This window comes from Tiliqua scincoides, chromosome 6 (assembly GCF_035046505.1).
Source record: "Tiliqua scincoides isolate rTilSci1 chromosome 6, rTilSci1.hap2, whole genome shotgun sequence".
Lineage (NCBI taxonomy): Eukaryota > Metazoa > Chordata > Lepidosauria > Squamata > Scincidae > Tiliqua > Tiliqua scincoides.
Window position 1 is genome coordinate 74,682,472 of NC_089826.1, and position 18,678 is coordinate 74,701,149.

Consider the following 18,678-nt stretch of genomic DNA (forward strand, 5'->3'; position numbering starts at 1 on the left):
CAATTCTATCAGGGCCTTGCACTCTCAGACCTAGCAACAGCAATAGCTTCTGAGATCTCTACTGGTGCTGTTACGTTGAGAGTGGAGACGTGCTGTGAGCAGGGACGGAGAGAGGGGCTGGATCCCAGCAGCAGCAATTTGCACCAGGTTCCTATCCTCTTTTTCCATGCCCCGATCTATTTCCAGGTCCGCATCCTCTATTTTCCAGGTTGACCCACCCCTCATGGCAGAAAAATGATGGCTTGGGTCCAAGGAGACCCATAGGTGATCAAGCAGCCTACCAAGCAGTAACTAAAAAAATCACTTATCACCTGCTGCCTGCCCGATTTCTCTCCCCCCCCACACACACACACTGGGGGGCTGCATTGGCAGTAATGGTGGGAGATAGGATTGGGCACTTAGGACACAATCCTAACCAATTTTCCAGCACTGATAAGACTGTGCCAATGTGGCGTGCACTGCACCCTGCAGCGGGCAGGCAGTCAAGGAGGGCATGTTGGTTATCTTACGCTGAGGCTGCATTGTGGCTAGGTCAGTGCTGGAAAGTTGGTTAGGATTGCACCTTTATTAAGCAAATTGCCCCTTTGCTGTTAGGCACACATAGGTCTGAAAAAGCCTGAGAATTGATTCAACTGGTGTTGATAAAATGATGATACCTATAGCTCCCTCAGCAATATTCCTTCATGAAATTCTTAAGTGGAACAGGTATGGGTTGAGCTGTCTTCTAGGGAGAAAGATGCAAGCTCCTCCATTGCAAACTATTTTCCTTAATCTCTTTTTCATCTCTCCAACAAGCCACAAGTCAGATACAAGGGAGGGCACCAAGATGCAGGTCTCTTGTTGTCTTGTGTGCTCCCTGGGGCATTTGGTGGGTCACTATGAGATACAGGAAGCTGTACTAGATGGGCCTATGGCCTGATCCAGTGGGGCTCTTCTTATGTTCTTATGTTATGTTCACTTAAAGACAAGGAGATGAGACAGAACTGAGAAGGCATGGAGCATGACACTGAACTTCTAGTATGTTCTATTGCCCAGTGGATAACCCGCCCCACCACGCCACAGTACCAGCTTGACATGTGTACCTTCATTTTTCAGCCAGTAAAGGCCACCCAAAGTGGATCTCAATACCATACAGTGCAAAAATTATACCCTCTCAAATAAAATAAACATTTTATTTTATGAGGGCTGAAAGAAATTTTCCATCTGTTCTTTTCATAAAAATTTATGACATGAATGGTTTATTTATCATTCCAGTTCAAAAAAAGTATCCCAGTGCGATAATAGTATCAAAATCAAGATGTGCACTTCAACAGGAGTTTCAACTACATTTCAACCTTGCACATTTATTTGCTGCACAGCAGACACATCAACCATTTGGGGTCTTTAGAACAGCTACAGTTGGCCTAGTCCCAAAATGGAAGAATAGAAGCTCATATGAAAATTACCAGCAGGACAGTTGTCTCTCTAGAGAGGAATTCTAAATCATCTTACTCATTTGTTCTGCCTCTGTTTAAAGAAGATGTGGATTAGGTGTCAGGCTATCCGTGCTCCCCCAGCTGCTTCAGTGATGCATTAGTCAAGCTGTGGTTGAAAATGATACTGGACCGAAGCCTACAGAAGAACCTACAGAATTTAAAGGTACAGGTTTAAATACAGGAAGCGGTTGGGAACTGGAGTCCTCAAGCTCATTGTTTCCTCTGATATTAGTTATTCAAAGGCCCAGGAGACAGCTGTCAGGTGGTTCCAAGAATCGAGACTGAAATTGGCTAACAGATTGGTGGTTTTGACTGATAAACCAGATGACTGTGTCAATGGAACATAGCTGTCTATTAGAACTGGCAACTGTACTCTTAGTTCTGGCCAAACACAGACGCACTCTTCCTGAAATCTTTTAATCTGCAGTGAAAAATCTCTCCCATTAATTAAGCTTTAATTTCTGAACTCCTATTTGCCATGTTCTGTAGAGTTAGTGATTACTGAACTGTTAAACTAAGATTTCCTTTACACTACACATATTCCATTGTTTTGATTTCATCATAATTATTCTCTCGTGGTCACTTAAGATTTATCAGGAAAAAAAAATACTAAATTCAAAATTGCCCCAACTGACTTTTTGATTGATAATGTGCTGGAAGATACCCAGAACCTATGAAGACAAGCATTTCTAGGGTTTCAATGTGTCCGCACAAAAAAAAGAGAAACATGAATATTTCATGCAGAAACCATTTTTGTTTTACTCCATCATCACCTTTGACTAGTGATCAGCAAAGCACTACACAGACTCTTCCTTGGTACATTGGGCATTATCACATCCACCAGTACTGAGAGTTCAAGGTGGTTTCTCCAGCTAGGTGATTTCTCTGATGGATGTTGGGTCAGTCAGGTCCAACCTGACTGACCACAATGCCTCTTCTTGTATCTTGCCAGAGTGTCTTGCAAGAGTCTTTGCAAGGGTCTTTCCAGAATATATTGTGCACACTGATCCCAATATAATTTCCAAACACAGAGCAAGCAGGAGGTAGATAAGTGTGGAATTACAGTGAGGTAGTATGAGTTTGCAAGTGTCTTGCCAGATTTAAAAGCTGCAAAGCCACTCTGAATTCTTCTGAACAAGCCTCTGTCTATGAACACCATTCAACCTTCATTGAAGAAGCAGCTCACACATGCATGTTCAGGACTTTGCTCTCATATAATGCTAGTGCTGTCATGAACACAGATTCACTGGGGAAACAGTTCACACAAGTGAAATGATCCGTCTTCTAGGGAAGCATAAATCCTTGCACTTGTTTCTTCTAGAAAATACAGTGCAGACTTTTCAGATTTCTTGAAGTATCAATGATCCAACATATACAGTGCTGGTGTAGGTTATTGGGGGTGGAGGGACCACATGCACTGGGCCCTCCATGACACCCTCAGGCCACCCCCTGAAGGCACATTGGATGCTATCACTGCCACCAGTACTGAGAGTTCAGACATCAGCCTAGCCAGGTGAGCCTCTGATGGACATAGGTCCTTGGCCAGTCCCCAACTTAACTGACACCTGGTGCCACTCTTGTAGTCATATTGAGAAACATGAAAATAAGCCACCCCAAAGCAGGCACTACAACCAAGTTGCGTAACTGGCTCGCCGGTGCTTAACATTCTCTGCTGCAGATCGGGTCAGCTTGGTTCAGTCTACAAATAGGGCATATAAAAGGAGCCACACTGTTATACATCTTTTTTGGGAAGCATGTCTGTGTTCAACCAAGTCCTTGCAGAAACAATTTTGTTGCACAATTAATACACTGCCACTCCTGAACCTGAGCTCAGATGTCAAAGCAATTTAATAGATAATCACGTCAAAATGTATCAGGCGGCTGCTACCACTTGAAGGGAATGGAGTTTATAACCTCATCTCGACAATCTGAATGCTTTCTATTCAGTTCAATGGCAAGCTGAATATTTCTCTGCTTAAGCAGATACCCTTTCCCACTGCTGCAGTAAAAGTAAAGCAAAACAAAAACATGCCACTATTTGTCATGTCTGTGGTATTGTTACAGGAGCCTGTTTATGTCTTGCCTTCCCTCTCTGCTTGAACTTAACTACTGTATTAAAGGCCACTAAAGTTGTTAGGGTACTTTCCTAACAAACCAACAAAAAAGCTGTAGTCTGTGCACCTTGATTACTAGACAAATCTGAAAAATAGGACATTAATTCTTCTTTCCCTTCCAACTTGATGCATTAATTTTGCTTCATAATAGGAGACAGTGATTTGGCAAAGGTGGGCAGTGGAAGTTCTAAAGTTTCTAAAGCACTCCAGTATGCAATATAATCTGCCACATGGCAATGCTCCCTGAAGCATCTGGTGGGCCACTGCGAGATACAGGAAGCTGTACTAGATAGGATTTTGGCCTGATCCAGTGGGGCTCTTCTTAAGTTCCTATGTTTTTATGATGTGCAATGAAACCTGGGTTGGGGGTGGACTACAGTAAGGCCTACTTTGCGACATGAACCAGTGGACAACAACAGTATGCCTGTATTGATATATCCAGCTTTGCTCTTCTCTGCTTCTCTAATTGCGCATAATTTGGACATCAAGACAAGACGAAAGCAACTGAGATGCACAGCGATGACAGTGTGTATGTGGCCATGCACATAAAACCACAGCACACCTAATCCAGTCTCTGTAATTCACCTTAGTTTAAACACCTGCTTTTTCAGGGAGGAAAACACTCTGCGTTCAAGGTGTCCAAGACAACCCCACAGATTTTCCATAGATTTACTCAAGATGACCAAGATAACCCTTGTGGACTCCCCATAGATTTATTCAAGTTTGGGAACATAACATGGGAACCACTGCAGAAAGGAAGGGGCAGGTTTTGCACACAGCCTTCACTGACTCTTCATGGACCCAGGCAGCACACCTTTGAATGTCTGAGGCTAGGAACAAACAGCATCACTTTCATACCCTGCTTATGACACTCACTTGCATCTAGCCGATTACTATGCCAGTCATAGAAGCAGGTGAAACATTAGGTAAATGTGATTTTTTTTGTAGACTGCAGCCTTTAAACCTGGATAATTTTAACGTAAACCATTCTGTAGCTAGTTACTGCTGGAATCCAAATGCTGGACTATGAGCTGCCTTCTGACCCAACCTGGCAATTATTGTATTCTCCTAATGTTTTAACAAATTTTGGGTGAATTCTAAGTCATTGTGGGTTAATGCTGAGTCATTGTTTGGATCCAGTACCCTATGTCTCCAACTCCTAGGCTATCTTATCCTACCCACTGACAGAGACCAAGAAATTGACTATCAAGTCAACATATAATTACCCATAAGCAATTTTCTTTTTACTTGTGTGTACCAAGAAAAGTCTTATCAGTATAGAACTGGGGGTTCTCAAACTTATCCCTGCCATGATCCACTTGTTCTATAGTGCAGGCACTGCAATCCACCTCCTTCTCCAGTGCCAGGCCTCCACAGACCTCAGAAGGACTCCACAGGCCTTTGGAAGCAACCAGAGGTCAGCTTTACAAACCTGGAAGTACCGTATTTTTCACTCCATAAGACACACCTGACCATAAGACACACCTATTTTTTAGAGGAGGAAAACAGGAAAAAAAAATATTCTGAACCAAATAGTGTAATAAAATATTTAATAAACTATAACAGAATAACATTTGAACCATCCCCCCTTCTTAGGGTGAATGGGATCATAAACTGGCATGAAGATCCCTCCCTTTATTAGGGTGAATGGGATCATAAACTGGCATGAAGATCCCCCCTTCATTAAGGTCCCCAACGTGCACTCTTTTTTGCAGTATTCACTCCATAAGACGCACACACTTTTCCCCCCACTTTTTGGGGGGGGAAAAGTGCGTCTTATGGAGCGAAAAATACGGTAAACCAGAAGTGGCTTTCTGGAGGCCTGCTTCTGGAGGATTGGAGCAGCCTCCAATTATGCCCATACAGCTTCAATTTGGAGCCAACTGGACACAACTGGGTGTGCCCAAGACTCACCAGATATCACAAACCAGCAAGTGGATTGTGACCAACAGTTTGAGAAATGCTAGTAGAGTGAGTTTGGTTGTAAATGTCATCACAGCACCAAGAGCCTGGAAATTTGGGAACAAAGTTCTTGCAGCCAGTGAATGTGACCCAACCTGACCCACCCACTAGAACTTCACCATTCTATCAAATATTATGATCTCTCCAATTAGCAACATTTTTAACCCCATTTCTCAAGTGGGACTGTGTACATAGCCTTGCAATGCCTTCTTGTTTCAAGGCATAGTAGCTTAGCACAAATGATCTTGAGTAAAGAAGCATAAAGCATGAGAAATCTTCTTAACGTGCCTCGAATTCTCTTCAAATGGGGGAAAAAGTTAAGAAATCTCTCCATGCCCTGCATACTAATGATCCTCTAAATAATGCACAGGGCAGGAGGAACCATATGCAATTTTTGAAGACGGAAGACAAATATCTGGAGACTTCTTGTCTTTTTAAGTAACTGTCAAGAAAAAAGTTGCTTTGCTGAATGAAAAGTAGCAACAACCTCAGGGATTTATTTAGACTTCATGCCATATTAAGATGCTTCATTTAGTTATGTGAAATCCTGCTGAGTTTTTTTTTAAAAAAGAGGTTTAATTATCTGACCATGATATACCTGTGTATCTTGGAAATACACAACGGGATTTAGTCTGAGCCAGAAACCTGAAGCTTATCATCAGGGGTTGGAGGTTGCAGAGCTATGTGATAAAATGAAAAGCCACATTAAAAGTAATTTATTCATGAACTAGGAGGCCATGTATGCTATGCACGTAATCTGGACCTGAAAGGAATCTGCTCCCAAAATTATCAACATTCTCCTATCAACATTTTTTTTTCTTCCTTCAAATGCCTTGCCTGAGAAGAAACCTCTATGCACCTTAAAAATTTTTCTGGAGACCAAATTCAGTGCCAAGTCTACTTCTGAATCAGTTGGAAATGCAATCAGGCCCAGTTTGCCCCATGATCCAAGTGGTCCTTTTCCAAAATAAACACGCCCTGCATTCAATAGTGCTGAAGGAGGACCGTAGAGAAGGATGCACAATAAGTCAAGACAGTGATGGGCAAAGAAACCAATAATATGCACTCACTTGTGGGCATATGCCACATAGATGCATTACACACACATACAGAGGCAGGAAAAACCTATGTTCTCTTCCCCCCCCCCCAATGAAGCTTTGTTAAGGCATTCAAAATGGGATACAGCATGTCCTGGTATAAAGGGAAAGGAATCTGCCAGCTTGCCCTGCCCCGAGACTGACACACACCCCTAGTGTCTTAGCCACATTCCCTAGTGTCTGCACGTTCAGCACTGACCTTCTCAGACAAATGCTGAATCCAGAGATAGCAATGAGCATAGTTTGAGAACACACCAATACACAGGTAGGACTAGCCAGTGCTCTCTGATTCCTTCTCAACCTAGGTACATTGTACATAATGCCTAAACAGAGACAGAGACACACACGTACCCTGGTCAACTATCACCTTCTCTTCCTCTCCTATGCATTGAGTAGCAGTGGGAAAGAGAAAAGGACAACCTGAGGTCTCCCAAGCTGAGCCAAGCTGCCAAATGCATAAGAGGTGGTCGTTATCTGACAGCACTAAGCCCCAGTGGCATTGCTTAGGGGGATGTAGGCTGCACCAGGTGATGGGCACTGGGTATGTATTGTATTGTATTGGCAACCTTCAGTCTCGAAAGACTATGGTATCGCGCTCTGAAAGGTGGTTCTGGCACAGCATCTAGTGTGGCTGAAAAGGCCGATTCAGGAGTGACAATCCCTTCCACACCGGGAGCAAGTGCAGTCTGTCCCTGGTCTGTCTCCCTGGCTATGGGCCTTCCTTCTTTGCCTCTTTGCCTCAGACTGTTGGCCAAGTGTCTCTTCAAACTGGGAAAGCCCATGCTGCACAGCCTGCCTCCAAGCGGGCCGCTCAGAGGCCAGGGTTTCCCACTTGTTGAGGTCCATCCCTAAGGCCTTCAGATCCCTCTTGCAGATGTCCTTGTATGGCAGCTGTGGTCTACCTGTAGGGCGCTTTCCTTGCACGAGTTCTCCATAGGGGAGATCCTTTGGGATCCGGCCATCATCCATTCTCACGACATGACCGAGCCAACGCAGGTGTCTCTGTCTCTGGGCACTGGGTACTGACACCACTACTGGCCAAAAAATTTTAAATCTTGGTATTTTTGAGAAATACCATCATGTTGTATGTCATACGATGCGTAATTTCATGCAGAAAGCAATGAAACAAACAGCGTCAAAATATCTCTATTCTATCAAACGTTATAGCCAAAAAAACCAGGATGGGCGGGGCAATGGTGCTTTACCATGCCCACTGTCCAGGGCATTGCCCTGCCCACTGCATGAGAGGAGGTCCATTCTAGGGGTGGTGTGCTGACCTCCCACACCAGGTGTCACAAACCCCAGTGATGCCACTGCTAAGCCCACATTGATTTCCCAGTTGCAACACCACCTGGCAAGAGATGGGTGCCCAGGCATGCACTGAGGAACACACACGCACAACTTTTCTACAAGGACAGTGGACCTGCCTAGTTTCAGTCCACGGATGGACTGGCTGAGATTGAAAACAAATTTCAGACACTACATGGAAAGCTATATTTTACCAATATTCAGTGTAGTGCTTCCCAAACTCTTATAAAGGAGTTTACGTGTGGGGGAGGAGGGAAGAGAAGCAATGCAATTCACAGGATTGCACTGCTGCCTGGGATGGGAGGGGTTTTGCACATATGGTCCGTCATCGCCAGAGTCCTGGGAGGTGTGGGGAACCCTCTGCAGGGCTCCCTGCACCTGCAAAAAAATAAAGAGGGGGAAAAGGCACTTCCTGTTTCATCCCAAAAACCAGAAGTGACTTTTTTTAAGAAGATATTTGCAGGCAAGGGGAGCCCTGTGAAGGGTTTCCCTGACCCCCCCCCCCACAGACCCCTCAGGACTGCAGCAGTGGCTGCAGGTAAGTGGAAAAACCCCTTCCCATCCCCTGCACCCTCTTCCCATCCCGAGGATTGTGTTGCTGCTTCCACCCCCGCCCCATAAAGGGGCAGGTACTTCCCTAGCCGTTGATTCACAACCCACCAGTTTGGGAACCACTGATTCAGTGTATGAGTAAGTCAATGCCTTATGTCAAATACTGTTAGATCTCAGATAAGAGGTAGGATTAAAAATAACAATGCAATCTTGTGAATCTCTTGAAAGAAAATACTCTCAGATTTCATTTGAGTGCTTAGAAAAAAAAGAACTTCATAAATATAAAAAAATAAATGGCATGATTTTTTTTTTGTTGCGCATGAACAGAGGTAAAATCACCTTTCATTTCCTGTGAAAAATAAAACCAAGTCATACTACTACTTATTTATGACCTTTTTTTGTTTGCTTAAATCCATGCCTTTTGCCTGAAAGCACTACATTCATGGCCCGTCTGGTATCTAGACTGTCTGCAAAGGAGAAATGACCCTTCACTCTGTTAGAGCATCATGAAGGGAATGAGGCTTCCAAGAATACACATCCATGAAGTCTAGACTTAAATATCACATTCTGCCTCAATGAACAATAGAGATTACTTGGATTGTAAACCAAATTAGGATAAACTCCCTTAAGGGCTATAAGTAGTGTCAGGGGACAACAGGGTGGATAGTCACACAGTGTTTTTAAGAAAAGCTGATCCAATAATTCACATTCTTGATGCCAAGCCTGGGCTTATACATAAATAAGCAGGTCACACCGTTTAAGAAAAAAATTCAAACAAAAACAGACAGTCATATGATTTATCTGGTGGGGAACTTCACACTGAGTTCTACATTCTATTAGGGAATTCAGGAAAACTCTGAGCCGATATAAAACTAGCAACTGAAAGAAAGAGTCAAAACTCCTCTCTGATAGCTCACTAGTTAACAAAATTTGAAGAATTTTGTGTTTATCTGAATATTTCAGAGTTTACTAATTTTGGTGTGCGGATTTTTAAAATGCTCTTACTTTTGGCATAGCATCAATAGTTTAGCCCAGTGGTTGCCAAACTGTGAGTCCAGACCCACCATTGGGTCACAACCCAATTTCTGGTGGGTTCCATAGAGTCGCCAATAAACACAGTGTGATGGAAAGATCAGGTAACTAATTGCTTCAAGCCCGAGGCTATTCAAAAATCAGATACTTGCTAACTATCCTGCAAAGTGCTCAGCTCCTGCAGTTTGTAAGATAGCTGGTAATTGCCCTGCTAATAGTTCAGCTCCTACAGTATGCAAGCATGTGTACAAATAGGGAGATAAATGTTTGAGTATCTTTTTTTCTGGTTATTATTACTTGTAAATAAATAAATAAAAATATTATTTCTTTCTAGATCTCCCTCCCTTTTTTTTACAGTCTCGTAAACCTAGGTGGGTCCTGAGAGAGTTACTTTAGTGGGTCCTGGTGCTAAAATGTTTGGGAACCACTGGTTTAGCCACAATTCACGCTATGCAGTTCTTTAGATGATGTGTATTATGATAAATGGACAGAGATAAATACAAATTTTAAGATAACTAAAAAAAGTTTTGATGATACGAAAACGTCCAAAGTTTACCATTGGAATCAGCACTTCTGAACTATATACGAAACCATTAGACATTCAACACAAACAATTTCTGTGTTACACAGTGTAGGCTAAGGGCACAATCCTAACCAGGTCTACTCAGAAGCAGGTCCTATTGTGTTCAATGGGGCTTACTCTCAGGAAAGTGAGGTTAGGATTGCAGCCTCAGGGCCCAATTTTATCCAACATTCCAGCTCCCGTGCAGCCGCAATGTAGCTCTGAGGTAAGGGAACAGATGTTTCCATACCTTAAGAAGGCCTATGTGACTGTCCCCCCGCTGCAGGATGCTGCGAACATTCCATTGGTGTTGCTGCACCGGCCCTGGAAAATTGGATAGGATTGGGCTCTCAGTTGGTAAGTATGAAGGGAAATGGCGAAGACTCTTCTTCTATCTCCAGGATAACATTGAGAGATTGGAGTCTTCCCCCCCCCATGCATCTCTACCAGCAGGTGGCACAATCCAGCAATGGATACATCCTGTGAAGTAGCTGGTTATATTCACATACAAACAGTGACTTTGTATGTGTGTCAGACATTTTAAGAGCTTTTCGGGTTTATGGAGGCTTCTGCTTCAAAACCTCACCAAGCTATGCATAAATTATGTGTCTCACAGACCTACATCCCAGAAACTAAATTATTACTTTGAGCATACATCATGACAAGTACACAAAGAGAATGCAGTCATAGCCTCCACCCCCTCAACTTCTCTGGTGCTAAGCCCCTCTCCCCTCTCCTGCCTTAGACCCCCTGTCAAACATCCAATGGTTGCTTTCATTGATTGGAGCATCACCTATAGTTATTTACATGCCATTTGGCATCTGTTGGGCTCCTTCACAACCTGTGCTTGTCACTCTATCATAAACCGCTTTCAGGTAAGGAATATGAAGTCCCCAGCCAGCCGCAAATGTGTTCCTTATGGTAAGAGAGCTGGCACTAAATGTTAAATAAATAAGAGTGGAAAGAAAGGTTTATAAAAGTGTTACAAAAATGGGTTTCTCGGACGGGAAACTTGATGGGGGAGTGTGGTGGTGAATCAATGCAGGAAGGCTTCTAAATCATTCCTATATAATATTTGTAGTGATCGGGCCTTCATCTGTCTTACATATCATCAATGTTATTGATTTTTGAATTTTTAAAATATTTATTGCTACCATTCTGAAGACATATGGTTGATGAGATCAAACAGGCCGGCTTCAACACACACAGATACAGACACAGACACACCACCACCACCAGCTCCTTTATTTAAAAGCATTGCTTACTCCTCCTTTGTCTTTCCCATTTCTAAAATCATAAGGACTAGAAACTTGTGTTGGCATCCTTCAGTCTCAAAAGACTATGGTATCACGCTCTGAATAGTGGTTCTGGAACAGAGTGTCCTCTCCAGTGCACAAAGCCAGGGTAAAGTAGATATGGAGGATAGACTGTTACCCATGCAGCAAATTAGCAATTATTAGTAGGGCTATTGGGGGATGTAAGCTCTTCCACCGGTGGCCTTGTCAATTGTCCAAAAACCGATGATGCACCTTGACAATTTTAGTGCCTTGTCAGTGTGCCATGAGATGAAAAAGGTTGAAAATTGTTGTTCTAGCCACAGAGCAGGGGGAGGACGAAGGAAAAGAAAGAGGTTGGATCTGACAGCAAAACGAATCAGTGAGGAGGTAGGTGCCTAGATGATGAAACTCTCTGCCCTGGAAGGCTCACTTGGCCTCCTCGATAGCATGCAATCACCACACCGAAGTGGAATGGTTTTGGGGTATATTCCTGAGGCTTTAGTTGTCCTGGGCATTTTCTATGGGAATTTTACATGCCGTGATGTTCCTTAAGGTTTGTTTTGCTGGACTTTTGCTTTCATTGTAATTTGGTTGTTAATCCCTTTGGGAATCCTGTTGCTGGGATAGAAATACAAATAAATTTCAGTAGCAATAACTTCAGTAAATAAACCAAAGAAAACGGTGCTTACGGATTGATGAACTGTGGATACTGTATTCCTTTGTCAGACACATGCATCTATATTTGTTGCAAATTGATTGATTTTACTCACTGAGCAATTGTTCTAAGTCAGGAATGGCTAAAAGATGGACTGGATCAGGACCCTATATGAAGTATATCTGGCCCTTGATGAATCTAATGAATGTTAAGCAAATTGTGATAAGGATTTTTGCCCACGGCTTCACTTATAAGTGGAAAAGGAAAGAGCAGTGTTTTCAAGTTGTAATATATAGATAATCTACACTTAGTGGGTTTGGGGGGGGGGAGTAGTGTAGTTATTGCTGCTAAATGATGCCAACATTATTATGAAGACTGATCACTCACAGAGGGGTTCACTTATGAGCAAAATGCATTTCTATCTCCATAATACAAGTTAAAGAATGAAATAGCCCTCCTTTTTTTTTTTTTTTTAAGTTGGCCTTTCCTGTTATAAAGTATTTTGTACTGGATGTGAGAGCCTAAGAACAACTAATTTTATTCTCAAAAATAAAACCTAACTAAACAAAGTTGGGTTTTAAATACAGTGATTAACTTGTACTGATAACGTAAACAGCTATTGTGAGTAATAAAAAAGAAACCTGAATTGTTATTAAATCCTTTTAAAAATACATGTTGGAGCCCAATCCTACGCATGTCTACTCAGAAGTAAGTCCCACTATAGTCAATGGGGCTTATTCCCAGACACGTGTGGATACAACTGCAGCCTTTGTAATCTTGAGTATCCAAGAAAGCCTGTGTAACTTTATTTCATATGGACAAAGCACAGAGCTACAGTGGGAGTGCACAAGAGAAGCCAGGTTGCGGTCTTTTTGTTAATTCTGCCCGCCCCACCCCCAAAAAACTCATTGCGCTTCTGAATTCTGAAGTCCCACTATACGGTCAGTCATTATATTTCTTCCTATTAGCAACCAAAGCATGTTCCTTTTAACACAATTAAGTTTTCTAGGAAAACAGTAACTTTTCATGATAAGATAGAATACATTCTGACTAAATTAGGTATAGTTTGAATTTTATCTGTGGGGAAAAATGAGTCACACCATTTGAGTATTCACATGCTGACATGCACAGCCAAGAACATGGAGAACAATTTGTGGGAAAGAAGAAATGTTTTTTTTTTCCACTCTCAAATAGCAAGACATTTTAGAAACTTTTTTAGACAGAATAATTGTCCTGATAAAATAAGGCTGCAATCCTATAAACTGGTGGTTCCCAAACTGTGGGTTGCAAAAAACCCACCATCTGAGCCTCTACTTAGCTGTCGTCTTTACTTCAGATAATACAATGAAAAATCAATTTGTTGTCATCATTATTAATAAATATATTTACTTTTAGGTCTCCTTTTTGTCTAGAAAAGCTAGGTGGGTCTCTGTCATTTTTTAAAGTGGGTCACGGTGCTAAAAAGTTTGGGAAGCACTGCTATAAAGACCTGGGAGAAAGTCGCATTGATAGAAGTGTTTATATAATTAAAAGCATCCTCCTACTGGTTCTCAGTTCCCCCCACCTACTGCTTCTCTGTCTACAGCAATAGTGCTGAGTTTTCATTATTTCTTTTGTGAAGGCACTGACAGCTTTGTGGTCCATTGTTTGGTGGTTTGAGGGTCACAGTGAAGGGCATATGCTTGGCATGCAGAAGTCACTATGTTCAATTCCGACATCTCTAGGTAAGGCTGGGAAACCCTGCTGCCAGTCAACAAGGAGAAAATTAAGTTAAATGGACCAAAGGTCCGAGTCTGAAGCATCTTCATGTGTGTTCAGAGTGCAGTCATTATCCATTGAGGTCAATCCACCACATGGTACTATACAACCTCTGCTTATTACAATGGATGTTAGCTTTAGAGAGGGGAATCACTGAGACTAATTTATGAGCAGTCGTGACAGCCATCAAATCTAAAGTACTACAGAGCATATAAAGACCAAACCCACACATGTGGAGCTGTGGTATATCAGTGACTTGAAAATGCAGCTAGATGGAAGTTGTTCTCAAAGGCAAACTATTTGGAAATCGTTTTTTTGCAGAAATTGCCGAAGAAATTTCAAGAGTTCCAGAAATTTTTCAAGAAGCAACCGGAAAAGGAAACGTTGCAACTTATTCACAAAGAAACCGTGGTGGAAATTATCTGAGCTTTGGAGCAAGCTACTACACTCTAACTCAGTGGTTCTCAAACTGTGTGCTGCGATGCCCCAGGTCACCATTGTGAACACACATGGGTGCCACCTGCATAAATCATCATCATCAATTCCCTTATGAGATACGTTTTGGCCTATTGTTCTATCTGAGAAAACATCCACACTCATTTCACATTATGTGGCTTTCAGGTACACAGTGCAGTATTTCAGATCTCCAAAACAGGAGTCCATTTTCAAAACTGAGCAGCTTCCTCCCCCACTCCCCACAATGGATTTTCAAGCATGCTGGTGTAATCTTGAGTCCTGTTCAAGAAGATTAAATCTGTTGACCACAGTGCCCAGGGTTGTTATTCATTTATAACCACCTACAGTCACCTCATCTCAGTCCTTGTCACATACAGTGGATCAAACTGCCTGGCTTTGACCTGGGGCTGGGCAAAACAGCCAATGCTTTGAAGCACTAATTTAAAAAAAAAACCCTCTGGATGAATATGTAGAATATGTAGAACCCTCCTTTCAAATAAGTAGTGCTAACTTTACATCAAATTAATAGGAATCTATTACATTTTGAGGATGCAGTTTTATTAGGTCCTAGTCTGACTGCATGATTGGCATAATTTTTGTTTTAATCCAGAATGGATTAATGAACACCTCTCTTCCTTAGCAGATGCAGCTCAGTTATCACCCTGTGCCTTCTAGATTAATAATATGAAGTCCAGAATCATCAACTCCCATCAAAATATTCAAATTGCCTAAATAAAGTCTTTTAATGTAAATTCAAGATGACAACTGATTATGGATCTGTCAGCTCGATCAGCCAGGCCCGACGCTGGTTTCGAGACGCATTTCAAGTTTGCTACTTTCCATAATTGGAAAGATGAAGCCCTTGCATATTTTTTTTTCCAAGGCATGCTAGTTATGAGCAGACAAAACTGTCAGTCACTTATTAACATCAACCCATGCACACACACATACACTTTATTGGTCAGTTTTTTTGTTCTTAATCCCCAAAGACTGAATAGGAATCTGGTATTAGACTTGTGATTTGCCCTCATAAATCTCACAACAGACTCAGATGAAAAGATAGCAAAGATTTCAGTGTTTGAGTCAGGAAACTTGGACTCAACCTGAGGCTGCCTGTGGTCAGGGCTCAGGGCTTTCTCTTAAACACAGGAGGAAATAAGGCTGTGCCCTTGTGATTGCAGGAGAAGCTCATGACCTTTTAGCTCCTGAGGTTCCTGCCCCCTTGCTTGAGTGTTCAGCAAGGGCCTGACAATTGCTTTCCAGAAATGGCAGCTGCAATGTATTGTGCCTGGACAAATGACCCTAGATCCTCCTCCTTCTTGCATGCTCAGTTTCAAAAACGGAATGGAGAAGAAAGGAAGAGAAGCAGGGAGAGGTGAGCGCTGCCCAGAGAACTGAGTGACAGGAAGAAAGAAGCTTGCAAATGAGAGAATTGGGGTAGTATTTACTGATTGATGGGCTGCTACCCCACCACTGGGCCAAAACCTGATTGTTGGTGGGTCATGAAATTGACAAGGAAAATGTATTGAGCCCTATGGAAAGTGAAATTGAACCATATGTGTGCATTTATCAAGAGTCGGCAAACACACCCCAGCTCCTATCAAAAGCCAAATGAAGGGGAATACAAGGCCATCAGCGTGATCCTGATTTGATGGAGCTCTACAAATGCTCTAAAGACAGCCTCCCCCCCACCACCAGAGGGGGCTTGAGTGGTTGGTAAGATGAAACTTGTTTTTATTTTCATAAAACTAGGTGGGTCCCAAAAAAGTCGATCCCAGTGCTAAAAAGTTTGGGAATCAATGAATTAGGGAGTGAGCACATCCAAATTCACCCCCCCCCCAATGCAGCTTGTGTAATAGGCAGAGAAGTTGAAGTCTTTGAATTATCCAGTCCTGGAATAAATCCTGGAAGCCTGGCTGTGTGCCCTTGCCTGTTCAGCCAGATTCAAGTAAGAATGATCCAAGTGACTATCTGGTATGGGAGGCAACATATCCCACAGACCCTTCACCTTTTCAGTTACGTCAACAGCTCATCTTTATTGGCTCCCCCATATTATCAGACTTTATCACTGCTGTCAAACTAATCAATATTTCACTAACCAGCATTGTGTCTACATGGCAAGACATGAATTCCAAGCCAACTGGAATCTTACCCAAGGTTCTTAGCTTTCTAATCTCTGCTTTTCATTTTGTATTAATCTTTCCAGTCACTAGATACATAACATTGAGCAGTTTCTCCGTGGCAAGCGTAAAGAGATATTTTGGTCCTCTGTGTCTTCAAATATACAAAACATATTTTGCAAAATACCTCAAACGCCAGACATCTGTCTAAGCAACAGACTCAATTTGGCAGCAATATTTATCCAGTCATTACACTTCTTTCTCTTACACTGTTCAACCTTGCTACCTACATGAGATGTTATAAAATCCTGCCCACCTTACTTAGGTTTCAGCTCTTTCCCAATTCATGTAAAAATGCTTATTTGTTAATTAATTATACTATGTTCATCATTGGTATCAGCCATTTTTGGAGAGAGAATGAATGTATGTGTGTGTTGGGGCAAGTCCAAACTGATGAACATAAGAACATATGAACAGCCCTGCTGGATCAGGCCATAGGCCCATGTAGTCCAGCTTCCTGTATCTCACAGCGGCCCACCAAATGCCTCAGGGAGCACACAAGACAAGAGACCTGCATCCTGGTGCCCTCCCTTGTATCTGGCATTCTGATATAAACCATTTCTAAAATCAGGAGGTTGCACATATCCATCACGGCTTGTAACCCACGATGGATTTTTCCTCCAGAAATGTGTTCAATTCCCTTTTAAAGGCATTGGACAAATTTTTGCAGGAAAATTCCATCAAGGACTGAACTGAAATGCCCAGGGGTATTCCAAAGCTCGTGAGCAGGTCATGTGTTTTGCTTTGCCAATCTGCCTTTGGAACTGCTGCCATAATTGTGCTGAGTGTAATCATTTTTTGCACTTACTAATTCTCAGTGCAGCCCAGCTCCTCCACTCTAGAACTCTACCATTTTCCAGTCCTCCAGCACCTCAAAATGCCAGATTTAAGGAGGGTACCAGGATGCAGGTTGTGTGTTGCTCTCTTGTGTGCTCCCTTAAGCATTTGGTGGGCTACTGTGAGATACAGGGCTCCCCTGGTGGCGTCATGGGGAAGGCGCAGCACTGTGGACCCCGAGCTTGCTGGTTTGAGCCTCGCTCCTGTTTTTTGTGTTTTTTTGCAGCAACTGTTACCCTGCACACGCCCGATCTCGTCTGATCTCGGAAGCTAAGCAGGGTCAGGCCTGGTTAGTACTTGGATGGGAGACTGCCTGGGAATACCGGGTGCTGTAGGCTTACACCATAGTCTTTCAAGACTGAAGGTTGCCAACCTACCAATGTGAGATACAGGAAGCTGGACTAGATGGGCCTTTGGCTTGATCCAGCAGAGCTCTTCTTATGATGTTCTTCATCCAAGCATGGTGTTATGTCTACCACTGCTGCCGTGTCCCTTTTTGGTGCATGGGCCAGCAAACAGTTAAATTATGTTATAGAATACATAGCACAATGGAAAGTGGTATACATTCAAGCAAGTTTGTCTCTGAGAGCTGGTTCTAAAATATTTCCAGTCAAAAGAAAGCTGATGTCAGGCTCCTATTTTTAAAACAAAGAATGCACCAGAACCATTCTGTTCCATGTCAGGTCCTACCTATTCTTTGATAAGATCGCTAAAGAATTATTTTATATGAGCAGTCACGAACAAGTTCACTACTTAAGTGCACTTTCTTTAAATGTCTCCTCAGCTAACAGCACCAGGAGTATTTACACACTGCCTCTAATCTGGCCCATTTACTTCAGAGCTGTTCCAGTAACTCTAAAAAGAACAAAACACACACACACACCATCAGTAATGAGCTGGGGACTGCAGCCATTGCCAGCCTGACAATAAACATGGTCAACTAGAGCCAACTGGCATTCTTCACACTGCTCTAAGTGAGGAGTTCAACCCCTGTTGTTAACATAACACTTTCTACACTTCAAAGTAAAATGAGAAAGTTTGGAATTATGACCTCAGCTGGACAATTTAAGCATTTCTATTCCAAGTGCATATTAGACTTTCCATTACCATATAAGGAAATCAGAAACCTTCTTTGTGCTGTATAATACGCAGAAAGATACGAACATAAGATACGCATTCAGTTATGTCCCACTCTTGGCAACTTTATAGGCAAAAGCTCTCCCTGCTACCCTGTCGAGCACGGCTTCTTCCAATTGTTGGATGCTCGTCTTTGGATCTGTTTCGATGGTATCAAGCCAGCGCATTTTTAGCCTGCCCTTGTTCCACTGACATTTCCTAAAATCATTGATTTCTCAAGCGAATTCACACAAATGGCATGTTTTATGTATGTTGTGGCATTGATTTTAAAATAAA

The 18,678-nt window shown here is 42.4% G+C and overlaps 1 protein-coding gene and 1 pseudogene across 1 annotated transcript in view; one reads left to right on the top strand and one right to left on the bottom strand.

Annotated features, from left to right (window-relative positions):
- The window catches only part of PCDH7 (protocadherin 7), a 421,851-nt gene that overhangs the window by 21,332 nt on the left and 381,841 nt on the right, over positions 1 to 18,678 (bottom strand). The window lies entirely within an intron of this gene.
- Positions 17,484 to 17,603, top strand: LOC136656429 (5S ribosomal RNA; annotated as a pseudogene).